Genomic DNA, 15,400 nt, shown 5'->3' with positions numbered 1-15,400 from the left:
TTTTTTTTTTTTTTTTTGAGATGGAGTCTCGCTCTGTTGCCCAGGCTGGATGGAGTGCAATGGTGCGATCTTGACTCACTGCAACCTCTGCCTCCCGGGCTCAAGCAATTCTCCTGCCTCAGCCTCCTGAGTAGCTGGAACTAAAGGGGTGTGCCACCATGCCCAGATAATTTTTGTACTTTTAGTAGAGACAAGAGTTTCACCATGTTGGCCAGGCTGCTCTCGAACTCCTGACCCACCCGCCTCGGCCTCCCAAAGTGCTGGGTAGTACAGGTGTGAGCCACTGAGCCCAGCCTTGAAATATATACATTTTTTAAAGATAGGATGAACCAACTAAAAACAGTAGTAGGTTAGTTTAATCAGACTGCTTTCTTCTAACCCCCAAAAGAGATCAGCGGCACTAAAGGAATGGGAGTTTTGATTTACAAGGAAAGGGAGAGAGTAAAAGGAAAGAGATGAAAAGATCTGGAGTGGATCAAGGAGCACCCACCAAAGTTTACTGAAATGACACATTGTTTTTGTTCATGCAGAGAGGATACCATCTGGAAATCCCATGCCAGCTCTGTGAAGGTTACCCTCAGCTAATCAGCCACCCAGAGAGGAAGTGGCTTTTGATTCCAAATCCATGCTCTTTGCACCAAAACCCACGATCCCTTGCCAATGAACTAAAAAACAGTAAACTCAGCAAAACGCCGATACTGACAACGCACACAACATGTCCTCATGCAGTGCCACACCATGATGGATTAGTGGCAATGGAGATTATACTTCTCAAAATTAAAGAGGCAACTTAGTGTGCATCAAGTCTTCAGGCTGAAAAGTTATAAAGTACGTATAGTATTTGAGTTTCAAATGTTCATGCTGTCTTCCTTATCTATTTTAAAAAATGAAAGGTGGCTTCTCAGCTGGGGATTATAATGGAGCAAGCTGAGCTGGGCACAGCCCTTCTGGACGATTAGACTGGCAACATGTCATTGATGCATACCACCAGGGAAGTGCACAGCTCTGAGTCATAGGTCTGACCTTAAAACTGCATTCTGGGAAAACAAAACACCATCCACGTTCGTTATATAAATCTGTCATGGATTTTTCAACTCTGTCTGCATCAGAGTTTTAAATTAACCCTGTCATTGTTTCTTCCTTAAAGTAGAGTAGTAGCTTGATGTCTGTAGCCTCAAAGGTCAGTCTTTTCTGAAATGGGCACTTGTTTTCTTAAAGGTCACATAACTAATTGAAGCCAGGTGACCCATGTTCTATGACTATTTGTCACTGATTTCCTAACTTAGATTGCACCTCCCTGTCTTTACAGATAAACAAGAGAAATGTCACCAGCACCCCCACTCCATTATCAGTGAACATTTTAAAAAACTAACTTTGGATTTCAAAAAAGGGGTTGATGTTTATAAAGCAGCTTAATAGATGAGACCGTTTTAAAATTAAGTACACTGGCAGCTATCTTTGTTAGATGTTAAAACAGGGATCCCCAGCCATGTCATGGCAATTCAGTGTGGCAAACCAGGAGTATTATAAGAACTGCAAGATCTAATTAATTTTAATTCCCTTCAAACTGTCTACTCATTTAATACCATAAGTAAATGCTTTAGCATATATATATATATAAATATATCATATATATTTAGATATATTTAGCATATATATATAAATTATACTGGAACAGGAAATGTACAGAGAAGAGATTAATTCAGGAATTGTGAAACAGGATACTGATTTTAAAACACTTTTAGCAAATTCAAAAATTAATTTAAAAATTAACACCATAAAATTAACAATATTTTTATACTGTTAAATTTTATACTGTTAGAATTTTAAATTGATTTTAAGCTTTCAATTAATGAAAATAACTGTAAATGTTTTTGACTTTATTGTGTTGTAACCCAAGGAAAGCACACTAGACTTAGAATCAAAAATCTCAAATGCAATCTCTGACTCTGCTGAATTGCTTACAAGCCAAGTTATTTTTTCTTCCTCATCTATGAAATGGGAATATTAATATCTGTCTTCTTTCCCTATTGAATTGTTTCAGGAATGAAATTAAATAATATATGTCCAAGTACTATACAAAGTCTAATATAACATAATATGGTCATTAAAGAAATATATATATAAATCAGGCTTTGTGCCCAAGTAGGTAATGTCTTTTGATTTTTCAAGTAGACTTAATTTTTCATATGACTCACACAATTTTCACAATAAACACACATATTTATCATATACTATAAAATCTAGTAGCAGGTCATTGTGAAAAGACTGGCAATCCCCAGGATAGGAATTCCCTCCCTTTTGTATCAGCTTAAACTTCCAACGATACAGAATTTAGAAAATACTAATATGGGTATTTTAGTTTTACTTAAAGTCTAGCTATTTAATCCTCTTGTATTTAGTTAATATTTAATTATTTGAAAAGGCACAGGTAGCTCGGAATAAATGTATAATAAGCAAGCTCCATAAAATCTTGCTTCTTTGCTTTGATCTAAAAATCAAAAGCATACTCCTCTACATATTTGCACGGGGTATTTTTAGTTGCTTCAAGTAACTGACATGGTTTATCCTCCGTTCCTCACAAAGAAAATAACTTGGAAAGCCCTCAACAAAAGAAAAAATTAAGCCAAGGTTAGTTATAGGACTTTTATTTGGGAAAAATTAAAATAAGGAACACTTTTTATTTCTGTTGTTTAAAGGGCTGGAGATTTAGTAACAACTTGAAGAAGTGAGTTAATCCCTTTGTAACACAGCCAGGATAGGGTTTATTTTCCTACTGTTATGGTGGTAACTTAGAACACACAGGAAAACAATATCAAATATCAATTCCCTCCAGAGTTGTAACTTTCTAAATGTAGTAATCAGTAATTTGTCAAGATTATCATTCAGCATACAAATACTTTCTATATAATTTGAACTTCCATACCACCTTCTATATCAAGTCCTTAAATGCTACCAAATATAAACCAGGTACTGTTTTCATGAAATAAGAATACAGGTGTTAAAGATGAATAAACTGAGACATTAAAGAGATTAAGTGTCTTGCTTTAAGGGGGTGGGGGAGGCAAGGTCAAACTAAGAATAGAAGCTCAAGTACTATCACCTGTCCTAAGCATAAATCTAAAAAACTTTCCACTTTCCGACTAGCCATAAGTACATGGTCCCATCAATTTTTATGTATTTTAAACATACATTTTTCAGGAAGAAAATCTTCCAAACTGATTTGTGGAAATATCATTTAATTAAGGGTGGTACTGCATGTATGAACTGCAGAATATAAAGTATTCATACACAAAACCTTTTTTCAAATTAAATTTAATCTGATTTGAAAGCTTAATGTTAACATCTAAACGCTAATAAAATAATACATAAACTTGAGCTATAATGGAAACTAGATATAGTTTTAACTATTCACTATATACAGTAAATCAGTTTTATTATGGGTGATTATGAAACAATCACAGGACAAGTCAGTCACTTTCCAAGATCAAAGAGCAAGTCAGTGGTAGAGAAATCAAAAACATTGCAACCTAATAGTTTCTTCCAAGACCAAAGTGCATGTTATCCCATTGTGCCAAGGAGTTTTAATGGGTTTTAAAGGGGCATGTGTCTGTCTCAAGGGACTGGTAAATTTCTTACAACTCTCCATATATAATTTATTTTTAATTCACGCTCTACACTGACATGACACGTTTAAATATATCTAATCACCAGGTTTCCCACCCACATCCCCCAACTAATCTCTGCCCAAAATATATTTTCTGTCCTTTTTTTTTTTTTTTTTTTTGAGACAGTCTCACTCTGTCGCCCAGGCTGGAGTGCAGTGGCGCAATCTTGGCTCACTGCAACCTCTGCCTCCCGAGTTCAAGCAATTCTCCTGCCTCAGCCTCCCAAGTAGCTGGGATTACAGGCGCCCACCACCACGTTCAGCTAATTTTTTTATCTTTAGTAGAGACAGGGTTTCGCCATGTTGGCTAGGCTGCTCTCGAACTTCTGACCTCAGGTGATCCACCCACCTCAGCCTCCCAAAGTGCAGGTATTACAGGCGTGAGCCACTGCGCCCAGCCTCTTTGTTCTTACACATTAAATTTTCATGAACCGTCTGGAGATTGAGAACACAGCAGAAATCTGTTTCTTCCCAAGCAACAACAGCTGGAACTGAAGTGGAAAGTACAGGATTAGCCTCTATAGGGAAGTGAGAAAAACTGCTTGGAAATGGTTTCAAGGGATCTCCTGCCAGCTAACTCAAGAGTGCTAGTGAAGACTTCCAGAAGGAAACACACCCAGCCAAACCCCTGGGCCAAGAGAGAGTGTTTGCACACAATTCTGGGGACTGAGAATAAAGGGAACAACACAGCTTTGAAAGAATGTAGGGCGTGCTTTCCACATAAATAGGGGCAAAAGCCATACACGAGAACCTTTCATCTCCATACCATTCTCTCTGTCCAAATTGTAACAAGAGTGTTTTCTTTAAAAAATAATAACAATAGGCCGGGCGCGGTGGCTCACGCTTGTAATCCCAGCACTTTGGGAGGCCGAGGCAGGCGGATCACGAGGTCAGGAGATCGAGACCACGGTGAAATCCCGTCTCGACTAAAGATACAAAAAAAAAAAATTAGCCAGGCGTGGTGGCGGGCACCTGTAGTCCCAGCTACTGGGACAGGCTGAGGCAGGAGAATGGCGTGAACCCGGGAGGCGGAGCTTGTAGTGAGCCGAGATTGCGCCACTGCACTCCAGCCTGGGCGACAGAGCGAGACTCCGTCTCAAAAATAATAATAATAATAATAACAACAACAATAATAATAATAATTTGCACTTAACGCCTTGACACCAGGGTTTGGACTCAGACCCTGCATAGATCAACTTAGTCCTCAGTTAACTGTTCCTCTGCCTTCCAAATGCAATTGATTCTGTGGGCGTAACCAACATTCTATGTCTGTAACACTTTTCAAGATGATCTTGCCTCTCTGTAAGAATGGGAAGTTACTTGGCTCCTGCCTGGGATGAAAATAAAATTTACAAGTGTATCCCCTCTTTTTTAGGGGTCAGCAATGTCTGAGTTACAAAAAAGTTCCAATTTAAAATTAGTATATTTTTTTCCAACTCCATGCCAGGATTCCAGAATACCTGTTACTTTTAAAATAAGCCTCCTAAATTTTTTCCAGGCAAAACTGGGGCATTTATTTTATACCTTCTTTCACAGCATTCTATAGCAATTTAGTCACATTTGTGTACTGTTCAAAAAGCTAGACTTCAAGTGTATAAAATATTATGAAGTTAACTGGTGAAATCTGCTACATTCACTTTGAAATGCATCCAAAAATAAGATAGACTGAGGGATGGAGGGACGGATAGATAGATAGTGATAAAACAGGTAGAATAAAATCCTGTTAATGGCAGCCTCTTGATGATGGGGATAAAGATGGCCACTGCAAAGTCATTTCAACTTTGAAGATCTTAATAAAGGTTAGGAGAAAATAAAATATGTATCAGCAAAACCTTTAAAAATTGACTGCAGCTACACACAAGCAGGTATTGGCTTCCAAAATGTTTTTCAAACTATGGGCACAGAATGTGGTACAGTCTGGAATGAAAAACACCAAAGTTGAGTACCACAGCCTCCAAATGAAAGAAATCTGCCAAGCCCATTTTAAGGTTTTTTTAGGCATTATTAAAGAAGCCCTAAACATCACATCTTATCATCAAGTGCAATATTGCACACATACGTTTTCAGACTAGGTTGAGCAGTTTGGGCCAGAAGAGAGACCTTTTTGAAGGTTCCCTAATCCATTCACACAGGCCCATCTGAAGGATGACACTGTAGCCAGCCGCCAGCATCCTAACCATCTCTCTCCTTTTATGGTCGTTTCAAGTTTAAAGCAGATACTCGTCTGTTTGCAGATTCCTAAAGGTACTAGAAAAAAAAAATCTAAATATAACAGTGGATAAGTGCTCATGGTAACTGGAAACCAAAACGTAACTTCAGCTTTTGCAGGCCAATGCCTTAACACCCATGGCTTTAGTGTAATGGTCCTGCTGTGGACCTTTTGTCTTTATTCCCACATAGAAATACTACCCCGACTTTGATGGATGACAGATAAGTGTTAGTCAAAACTTTATTTTAGGTTGACATTAATAACCTTTACTTATGTTAAAGTCAATCAGGGCCGGGCGCGGTGGCTCACCCCTGTAATCCCAGCACTTTGGGGGGCCAAGGCGGGTGGGGTCACCTCAAGTCAGGAGTTCACGACCAGCCTGGCCAACATGGCAAAACCCCGTCTCTACTAAAAATACAAAAATTAGCCAGGCGTAGTGGTGAGCACCTGTAATTCCAGCTACTCAGGAAGCTGAGGCAGGAGAATCGCTTCAACCTGGAAGACAGAGGTTGCAGTGAGCCAAGATCATGCCATTGCACTCCAGCCTGGGCAAGAGAGCGAGACTCCGTCTCAAAAAAATAATAAATAAAATAAAATAAAATAAAGTCAATCAGTACGTGTTCTCCAGGATGTTAAAATTTTCTATAAAACACAGTCAAGTGTTTTTGTTGGGTTTTCTTATTAGTGTTTTTAAAAATAGTTCAATATACTTGCAAAAGTATAATTCAAATGTTGGTAAAACCTCTGAGACATGTCTATGAATTCTAGGGTTCCATGGAATATAATATGAAAACCACTAGACTGGAAGGACTATTTGCACTCTTAGTGTTTATTCAATCCACGACCTTTAGGTCATATAAACAGCCACCAAACCCTCTCTAGACTTCATATATGAAAGTGGTATCATGCTGGTAACTTCCTGATCTGAATCTCTTCCCCACTCCTTATACCCAACTCTATCCTCCCCCTTTATAGTAGCTAACTCTAACCTTTTGCCCTACTATTCTCAACCCCAATTCTTTGATTTCATTCATATCCACAAGCCCCTCAACTGCATTTCCTAGGCTGGCTTTCCAAATTTCAACAATACAAATAATGTGACCATGTAACGAAGGGGGGAAGGGACAGTGATATGTATGTGTCCGTATACTTGCTGGTAGTTACAAACAAAGAGAAACTCCCAGGGCCTGAAAACTGAGCATATTGCACATTTGAGTAATTACCTCTTCTTAGCCACCACCAAAATAAATGTCAGGATCTCAACAAATCTGAAAGCGGCTCTAAGAAAGTCAAAATTGAAACCACATAATGATAAAGCTGAAGTGTTTAGGGGTAAAGCGTACGGATGCCTTCAGTGTACTCTGAAATGCATCCAAAAATTAAGATGGATTAATGGTGGATATTTGATAAAGCAAATATAGTAAAATGTTTAATTGCTGACTCTAGGTGGTAGGAATAGGAGCGTTCACTGTATAATTTTAACTTTTCTGTTTGAAAAACTTGCTGATAACATGCTGGGAAAAAATAATGTCATGCTACAATGAGGGAAAAGGGATTGTTCTATTCAAGGATCTCTTCCAACAATTCAGGAATATGGATATTAGAGGAACAGGGATCCTAAGACAGTCCTGTGTAATACCACGGTAATGCTATGGTTTGTCATTTACACAATGCCTTTCATTCAGTTAATTGTATCTCTAGCAAATGCCTTCTAAGTCTCTGGCACTAAATGATAAATGATACAAAGGACATAGGAGGAAACATCAGGCTTCTTGCTCCTCAGAAGCTTCCCGTTTCCTGGAGAAAGCAGAGTACAATTTAAGACAGTAACTCTGACCAAATCCTTTACTCTTTGTGCCTTAGATTGCCTCAGTAAGGAAAATGGAAAACACCCATGAGAGGACCAAAAGTCAGGTCAAGATCCTATGTGAAGTCTATGAGAACTGACAGTTCAAAGGGCAGAGCTGGGAACATAAGGGATAGGCTAAAAATACTGGAGCATGTTGTACTGTTTTCCAGTTCAAACCTGTCCCATGAGCCCAATGCAAAGGGTGGAACTCACCCTCTCCAATTAGTTTCCATTTGAACCACTGTAGGGAGCAAAAGACCCTCTGGATTATAAATCCCTCTGCCTGTGCACGCTGACAATTATGTACACAAACTCTCACCACCACCCATAGGAAAAACTCTACCAGTCCTGGGAAAGAAACACAGAGAGTACCTTATGGAAATTATAAATTTGTAGCCCTAATGAATGTGTACAGAAATGGTCCTATCAGCTGGGCACAGTGGCTCATGCTTGTAATCCCAGCACTTTGGGAGGCCGAGGTGGGTAGGTCACTTGAAGTCAGGAGTTCGAGGCCAGCCTAGCCAACATGGTGAAACCCGTCTCTACTAAAAATACCAAAAAATTATCCAGGCCTGGTGGCACATGCCTATAGTCCCAGCTAATTGGGAGGCTGAGGCACAAGAACCATCTGAACCCAGGAGCAAGAGGTTGCAGTGAGGCAAGATCACATCATTGCACTCCAGCCTGGGCAACAGAATGAGACTATGTCTCAAAAAAAAAAAAAAAAGAATAGAAAAAGAAATGGGTCCTATCACACATGGTTTAAGAGATGTCCACAGACTCACAAAGACCACAAACCATTGTTTTTCTGCTTTTCTACTTAGGTGAAGAACTGTTCTTTGGTTTGGGTTTTTTTTTTTTTTTTTTTTTTGTTTTTTTTTTTTTTTTTTTTTTTGACAGAGTCTCATTCTGTCACCCAGGTTGGAGTGTAGTGGTGCGATCTCTGCACCCTGCACCCTCTGCCTCCTGGGATCAAGCGATTCTCATGCCTCAGCCTCCTGAGTAGCTGGGACTACAGGCGTGAGCCACTGCATCCAGCCTAAGAACTGTTAAAGAACTAATTGTTTATCTAGTAATTAGGTATCCTTCAGTGAGAGATGCTCTACAAAGCACAAAGCTTATCTGGCTGATAAGATAGGACAATGAGGTCACTATTCTAAATACAATTTTATATATTTCCTCCTTTTTATTTTAAATTGATCCCTACAGTTGTTCAAACAAAATTGAAACATCAATAATGAAATACCTAAATTATAACAATTATTAGCACAGTTCACCACACTGGGCTTTCAACATGTGATATAAGGTTGATATGATAATAATTATGATGACAATGATAACGATGATGATAAAAGTGCCATTCTTTCTCAAGCATTATTAAGGACTTCAGGCCTTAACATTGTGATTTCCATAAAAGCTTTGACCCCAGCTATGCTTATTGTACCGATCATAACAAAATTTGTACGATTTAGCTATGACCTTAATCTAACAAATATTCTACGTCCACGGTCATAAGGCAAGTGAGTCAAGGTTTCAAACTCAGAAATTAAGGAGCATCCAACATTCATCTCCCAGGCATGGTTCTCTCTTACAAGTGAGCATCTGTTGTTGGCTTCTCAAATCTTTGCCTATTAATAGAAGAGTTCATGATGGACAAAATCTTAAAACAACTTCCATATGCACTGAACTTTTATGATGTTCAAAAACCTTACTAAGTAATCACAAGTTCCTATTGGGCTTGACCTAAACTTGATGACAGATCTGAACTCTAATATTCTATACTTGGGGAGTAAGGACAGAAGAGGACGTCTATCACTTCCCTTGCCTCAGTCTCTGTGCAATACTTGATAATTAATCATTTACTGACTCCTTTGTTTTGGGGTTTCAAAGAAAATTCACATGTGAGCTTATTCTTAGAGAAGCTTAAAAGACCTGTAAACAGATGAACAAATTAGTAAATTCTTACAGCTGGAATGTTTTTATAAGTCTCAAAGCACCATACAGGAGAAGAGAAAAAGTTTTAAAGGCTCGTTTGAACCAACTGAAGTCCAAGATGGTTTGACTCTACCTACCTTAGAGATCAGGTATCTGTGTCCTCATTTCACATCAATTGTGAAGATGGAACACTAGATTTGAACTTAGCTGTCCAAATCTGACTTCTTCCATGAGAATCCTGGTCAAACTCAATCTTTATTGTGGACTTCCATGGCACAATTTAATACACTTGAACTCTGAAATATGATTCAAACATTTATATGTGTGCAAATTTATAATCCTGTAATGGGTAAAGGAGATACTTTTAAAAAATAAAAACATAATGTCCAATCAATGGTTCCATTGATTTGGTATTCTGACAAAAGGTTCTCTTTACAGACAGTTCATTCACATTAACTAAATAATACTTTATTTCACTAAAAAGAAAAGTATTTCCTTGAGACACTACGTGTGTCTGTGTGTGTGTGTGTGTGTGTGTATACATTTCTTTTTTTTTTTTTTTTGAGACGGAGTCTCGCTCTGTCGCCCAGGCTGGAGTGCAGTGGCGCAATCTCGGCTCACTGCAAGCTCCGCCTCCTGGGTTCACGCCATTCTCCTGCCTCAGCCTCTCCGAGCAGCTGGGACTACAGGCGCCCACCACCACGCCCGGCTAATTTTTTTGTATTTTTCGTAGAGATGGGGTTTTACCGTGGTCTCGATCTCCTGACCTCGTGATCCGCCTGCCTCAGCCTCCCAAAGTGCTGGGATTACAAGCGTGAGCCACCGCGCTCAGCCTGTGTGTATATATTTCTACATGACTTCTTAGCTTTCTTTACAACCACAATGGGTACTCTGGTTGAAGACTGTGTAAGAATCAAAGACTACAGATTCCACTTTTCGAGAGTCCAGTTAGGACCCCTTTTTAAGTGAGAGTTTCTCTCCTCAAGTGAAAATGAATTCTTTCTAAATCAGAGGCTGGGAAAAGTTAGGAGATGTTAGAAGAGGTCAAAACTAAGTCCATTAAATCCCAGACCCAGATTTAGTTGCCATAGAGACAAGGGAGATAAATAAACCAGTAACCTTAACAAATGTGCTGCACCTTTGCCAGACATATCTCTGACTTGCCATTATTTTTACTTAAGTATCTTTCAGTCCAAACATAACTGACTCTGAAGACTACAAAACCAAACAGAACTAGGCCCAAAAGAAATACGAACACTCACTGAAGCAAAGGGCAGGCAAAAGAGGCAAAAGCCATCCCCCACCCTTAGCAATGTGCTCTCCGTTCCCCTTGAAAAACTATTGCAACATGAAGCTCCAGAGGCAATGACATATGGGGAAAATATGTGGTGCCAAAGCCAGAAGAAACCATGTCAAAAAAGAAAAACAGACATGAAGTAACTGACCTAATTAGAAGAGAAAAGTGTACTTACAGCAGAGAAACAAGTGTATCTGAAACAGGGAATACAGCTGAAGGTGAGAGGGACTGCTGTAAGGAGGCTCATGACCTTAAAGCGAATTTTTGTTGCTTATCTAAAGGAAATCTAATGGGCATTGCTCTTGAGCTGTAGCTCCATTAAGATGTTCCTTAAGTGGACGCTAGACCTTTAAACATGAAGATTCGTTCCCTGCCTAGCACTGCTACACATTCATTAAAAGCTCTGAAACAAATATTTATACTTGGTGTCATGTGGTATATACCAAGATGCCTCTACCAACCACCAAATACGGAAGAAAGAGAAATGGGGGCTCTGGATGATGAAACACAACAAGCGAGAAGGAACTAGAGCATTGGAACCCCATGTTTAGGCTCTGGACAGGAGTCCTCATGTTTCTTGGTTACTTACTAAGCACCTACTCTGTGATAGCTTAGAAAATCCGGCTTGTGATATGGAGTTAAGTACATAAAAGTGGAAGATTCTCAACATCTAAGTAATAGCAAAATGTACAAACAATATCACAATATGAATATAACTTCAAATAAAGTGATACTTACATTTTTTCCTTGTGCCTTCTAGTTCTTGTCCACAGGTACATATCACTTTGCAAGTTACAATCACAGCATATATACAATTTTGCATCCTGCATTTTTTAGTAAGACTGTATTATACAAATTCTTTCATATTGCTAATGTGTGAAAATTATAATTTTTAACAGATTCATGAAATTCCACTGCATAGATGTATCATAATCTACTCAACCAAAACTATTTATTGAATAAATGAACTATTTTTTCACATTAGACATTTAAATTCTTTCTTTTTGTTCTCATAAATAACACTGTGATGAATACTTATAACATACAGCTTTTTTTCTTTTCTTAGAATAATTTGTTTCTCAGAACACATTTCCCAAAGTATGATTACTAGATTAAAGGGTACCAATCTTTGTGCCTTTAGGCATGTATTGCCAAACAATGTTCCAAAAGACTTTGTACCAACTTACGTTGCTACCAGCAGTGAATAAGTGCATATTCATTTCAAGTTAACCATATTAACATTGGGTTTTCTTTTTGTAATTCTGCTTAGTAAAAGTGTGCCTTGTTGATGTTTAAATATGCTTATCTTTGCATACCAGTGAGGCTGAATGTTTTCCACGCATTTCTTTACATTGTGATATGACTTGAGTGTCTTTTACCCATCTATCAATTGAATAATTCATTCAGCCAACAGTTAGGAAGCACCTACCACGTGCTAGGCCTGTGCGCACCTTTCTTACAATCTGTATGAGCTCTATGCATGATATAGAAATTATGTATCTTGTCATCTGTGCCACAAATTTTTCCTGGTGTGCTTTTTCATTTTAATTATACTTTTCAATATAGGACTGCATATATTTGAAACTGTTGATTTCTTTCTTTCCAACTTTTTAAAATCATTTTATAGCTTACAAGGTTATCATATAACCAGGGATTTGATAATTATACTATTTTCTGTGGTCTGATTTACAAGTTTGCTAACAGCCCCATATTTTCCTAAATTTTCCTAAAATTAAAAGCTCTAATCCCTACATTTCATGATTCCTGCGTATTATCTAGCTTTTTTTTTTACCAGAAGCACTTTATTTAAAACAAATTTTAAAATCAGAGTTAGATTTATCTTTTCCATGTGCTATACTGTATTGAAAATAATTGATTTTTCACCTCCTCTGCTCCAACTCAAAAGTAGATCTAGATTCATCTGGGAAGATTCAACCCAAAATACCCTGGTTCGTATCTCTTTTTCTTTCTCAGGCTAGAGAAAAGTGAATGTTCTAAACATTAGCACCATCACTGCCTGACTGATTTTTCTCAGGATTGCTTTAAGGTAGAGTCCCCTTGCTACTCAAAGAGAGGGCAGTCCTCAGATCAGCAGTGGTACAACCTGGCACTTGTTGGAAATGCAGGATCTCAGGCCCTACTCTAGACCTGCTGCATCAGAATCTGCACATCAAAGTGTGAAAAGCACCAAAGTAGACTACAGGAGTCCTCCAGAATAAAATAAATCACCCGTACCTGTCGATGCTCCTTCTCTTCATCAGGTACCATCATCAGAAAGCATCCTTCCTCTGAAATGTTTGCCGTCAACCCTTTTAAAGCACCTCCTTAATATGACTATCACCCTATGTCGTGCCCCTGAAAATTAGCAAGCTGATATTTTGAGAAAAAGGATGACTTTAAGTTTGCAACCTCAATTTTATCTAGACCTGGGATTGAAAACTCACATGTCTATAGGGATTAAACATTCAGATAATGGCAACCAACCCTTGTCCTTAGTGTCAAGGAGATTACAGATACTGCAGGAGACTGTGGCAAACTTCAGAGTTCATGCTCTAGCCAAAGAAACAGCAGCTGGCCAGGTGCGGTGGCTCACGCCTGTAATCCTAGCACTTTGGGAGGCCGAGGTGGGTGGATCACAAGGTCAGGAGATCGAGACTATTCTGGCTAACATGGTGAAACCCCGTCTCTACTAAAAAATACAAAAAATTAGCCAGGCATGGTGCGGGCACCTGTAGTCCCAGCTACTGGGGAGGCTGAGGCAGGAGAATGGTGTGAACCTGGGAGGCGGAGCTTGTAATGAGCGGAGATCACGCCACTGCACTCCAGCCTGGGCGACAGGGGGAGACTCCATCTCAGAAAAAAAAAAAAAAGAAAAAAGAAATAGCAGCCATTTGGCTCCAGATCTTCTGATATTTCAAGAGAAGCTGAAAAATTTGAACTTCAAAAAATATGAAACCTTTCAATTTTTAAACGCTGGCAATTAAAATTTTAAAAGAATACTTCTGTGTGCCAGATCCAGCCCACCAGTTTCAGACCTTGGCTCTAAACTGATAATTTCCAAATTCTCTAAGTCTGTGTAACCCATCTGTGCTGATTTTCCTTCTTATTGCTAGTGCACCAAGAAGAGAGGTTACATCAATACAAATGGCACAAATCATATCACTTTGACTACTGTATTTCAAAATTTTGTTTTGTGAATATTAAAAAACTGCCAAATCAATAATGAAAATGACCATATGTCAGTGATACAAATATCTCCTACATGTGAAACACATGTTTAATTAACAATATTGTCACTACTATCGTACAAATACTCGAATTTAGCCCGGTTCACGTATGTGTTAAGAATTATGTGTTCAAGCTTGTGTTCCAAATAATTCCGTAAACTAAAAGGCAGCCAAATGGAATAATTCTAAGTTTCTGAATAATAAAGTTTATCTATGATAAATACTGTATTAAAAGGGGACACACCATCATTTAAAAGAACAAAATAGGCCGGGCATGGTGGCTCACGCCTGTAATCCCAGCACTTTGGGAGGCCAAGACAGGCAGATCACTTGAGGTAAGGAGTTCAAGACCAGCCTGGGCAACATGGTGAAACCCCGTCTCCACTAAAAATACAAAAATTAGCTAGGCATGGGGGCACGCATCTGTAATCCCAGCTACTTGGGAGGCTGAGGCAGGAGAATCACTTGAACCTGTGAGGTACAGACTGCAGTGAGCCGAGATCGCACCACTGCACTCCAGCCTGGGCAACAGAGTGAGACTCCATCTCAAAAATAAAAAATAAAAGAACAAGATATCCTCATGTGAAAACAGCAAAGCCCATTTTACTATTCAATTATTTCAAACAAACGTTTTAAAAATAGAGGTGAAACGCACAGTTTACATTTATTTTCATTTTAGGGCCTTCGGGTCCCAGGGACAGCTGCATCCATGGCAATTACTGAATACTTTATTTGCACATGCTTATATGGAAGTGGCATAAATCATAGGCTCAAAGAGCAGTGTAGAGATGGGGACTTGGAACTGTACCCCTGCATCCATACCTGTCTACTGAATACTGGGCAAAGTAATTGAGAAAAGCAAAGCAATTTTCAGTTTCCTCGTCTGCAAAAGGGAAAATAATCTAGGCATGTCCCACCCTTGAAGAATATCAAACCCAAAATGTATTTTTTGTTGTTTTTGTGCTGACCACTACATTCCTGCCCTGGCCTACAGTAGGGCTGAATGAATGAATAAAAGAAAGGAAGAAAGGACACCAGATGCAATTGTGTAATCCTATATATTTCTGTTACAGGGAAACAGAATTTAACAGATTTGGCCGGGCACAGTGGCTCACGCCTGTAATCCCAGCACTTTGGGAGGCCGAGGAGGGCAGATCGCTTGAGGCCAGGAGTTTGAGACCAGCCTAGCCAACATGATGAAACCCTGTCTCTGCTA

At 38.9% G+C, this 15,400-nt stretch overlaps 1 protein-coding gene across 5 annotated transcripts in view; it reads right to left on the bottom strand.

Moving 5' to 3' along the window:
• The window catches only part of FHL1 (four and a half LIM domains 1), a 63,864-nt gene that overhangs the window by 24,589 nt on the left and 23,875 nt on the right, over positions 1–15,400 (bottom strand). Inside the window, exon 1 of one of the 5 annotated variants that reach the window (XM_058441710.1) lies at positions 9,798–9,818. The exons of the other annotated variants lie outside the window; for them this stretch is intronic. The gene's annotated coding sequence lies outside the window, so the exon portion shown is untranslated. Of the gene's footprint in view, positions 1–9,797; positions 9,819–15,400 lie in introns of those variants that run through there. 5 annotated transcript variants of the gene reach the window in all.

The sequence above is a fragment of the Hylobates moloch genome, unplaced genomic scaffold (genome assembly GCF_009828535.3).
Source record: "Hylobates moloch isolate HMO894 unplaced genomic scaffold, HMol_V3 SCAFFOLD_7, whole genome shotgun sequence".
Taxonomy (NCBI): domain Eukaryota; kingdom Metazoa; phylum Chordata; class Mammalia; order Primates; family Hylobatidae; genus Hylobates; species Hylobates moloch.
The sequence above is the reverse complement of the archived record's forward strand: the minus strand, read 5'-3'. Positions and strand labels throughout refer to the sequence as shown.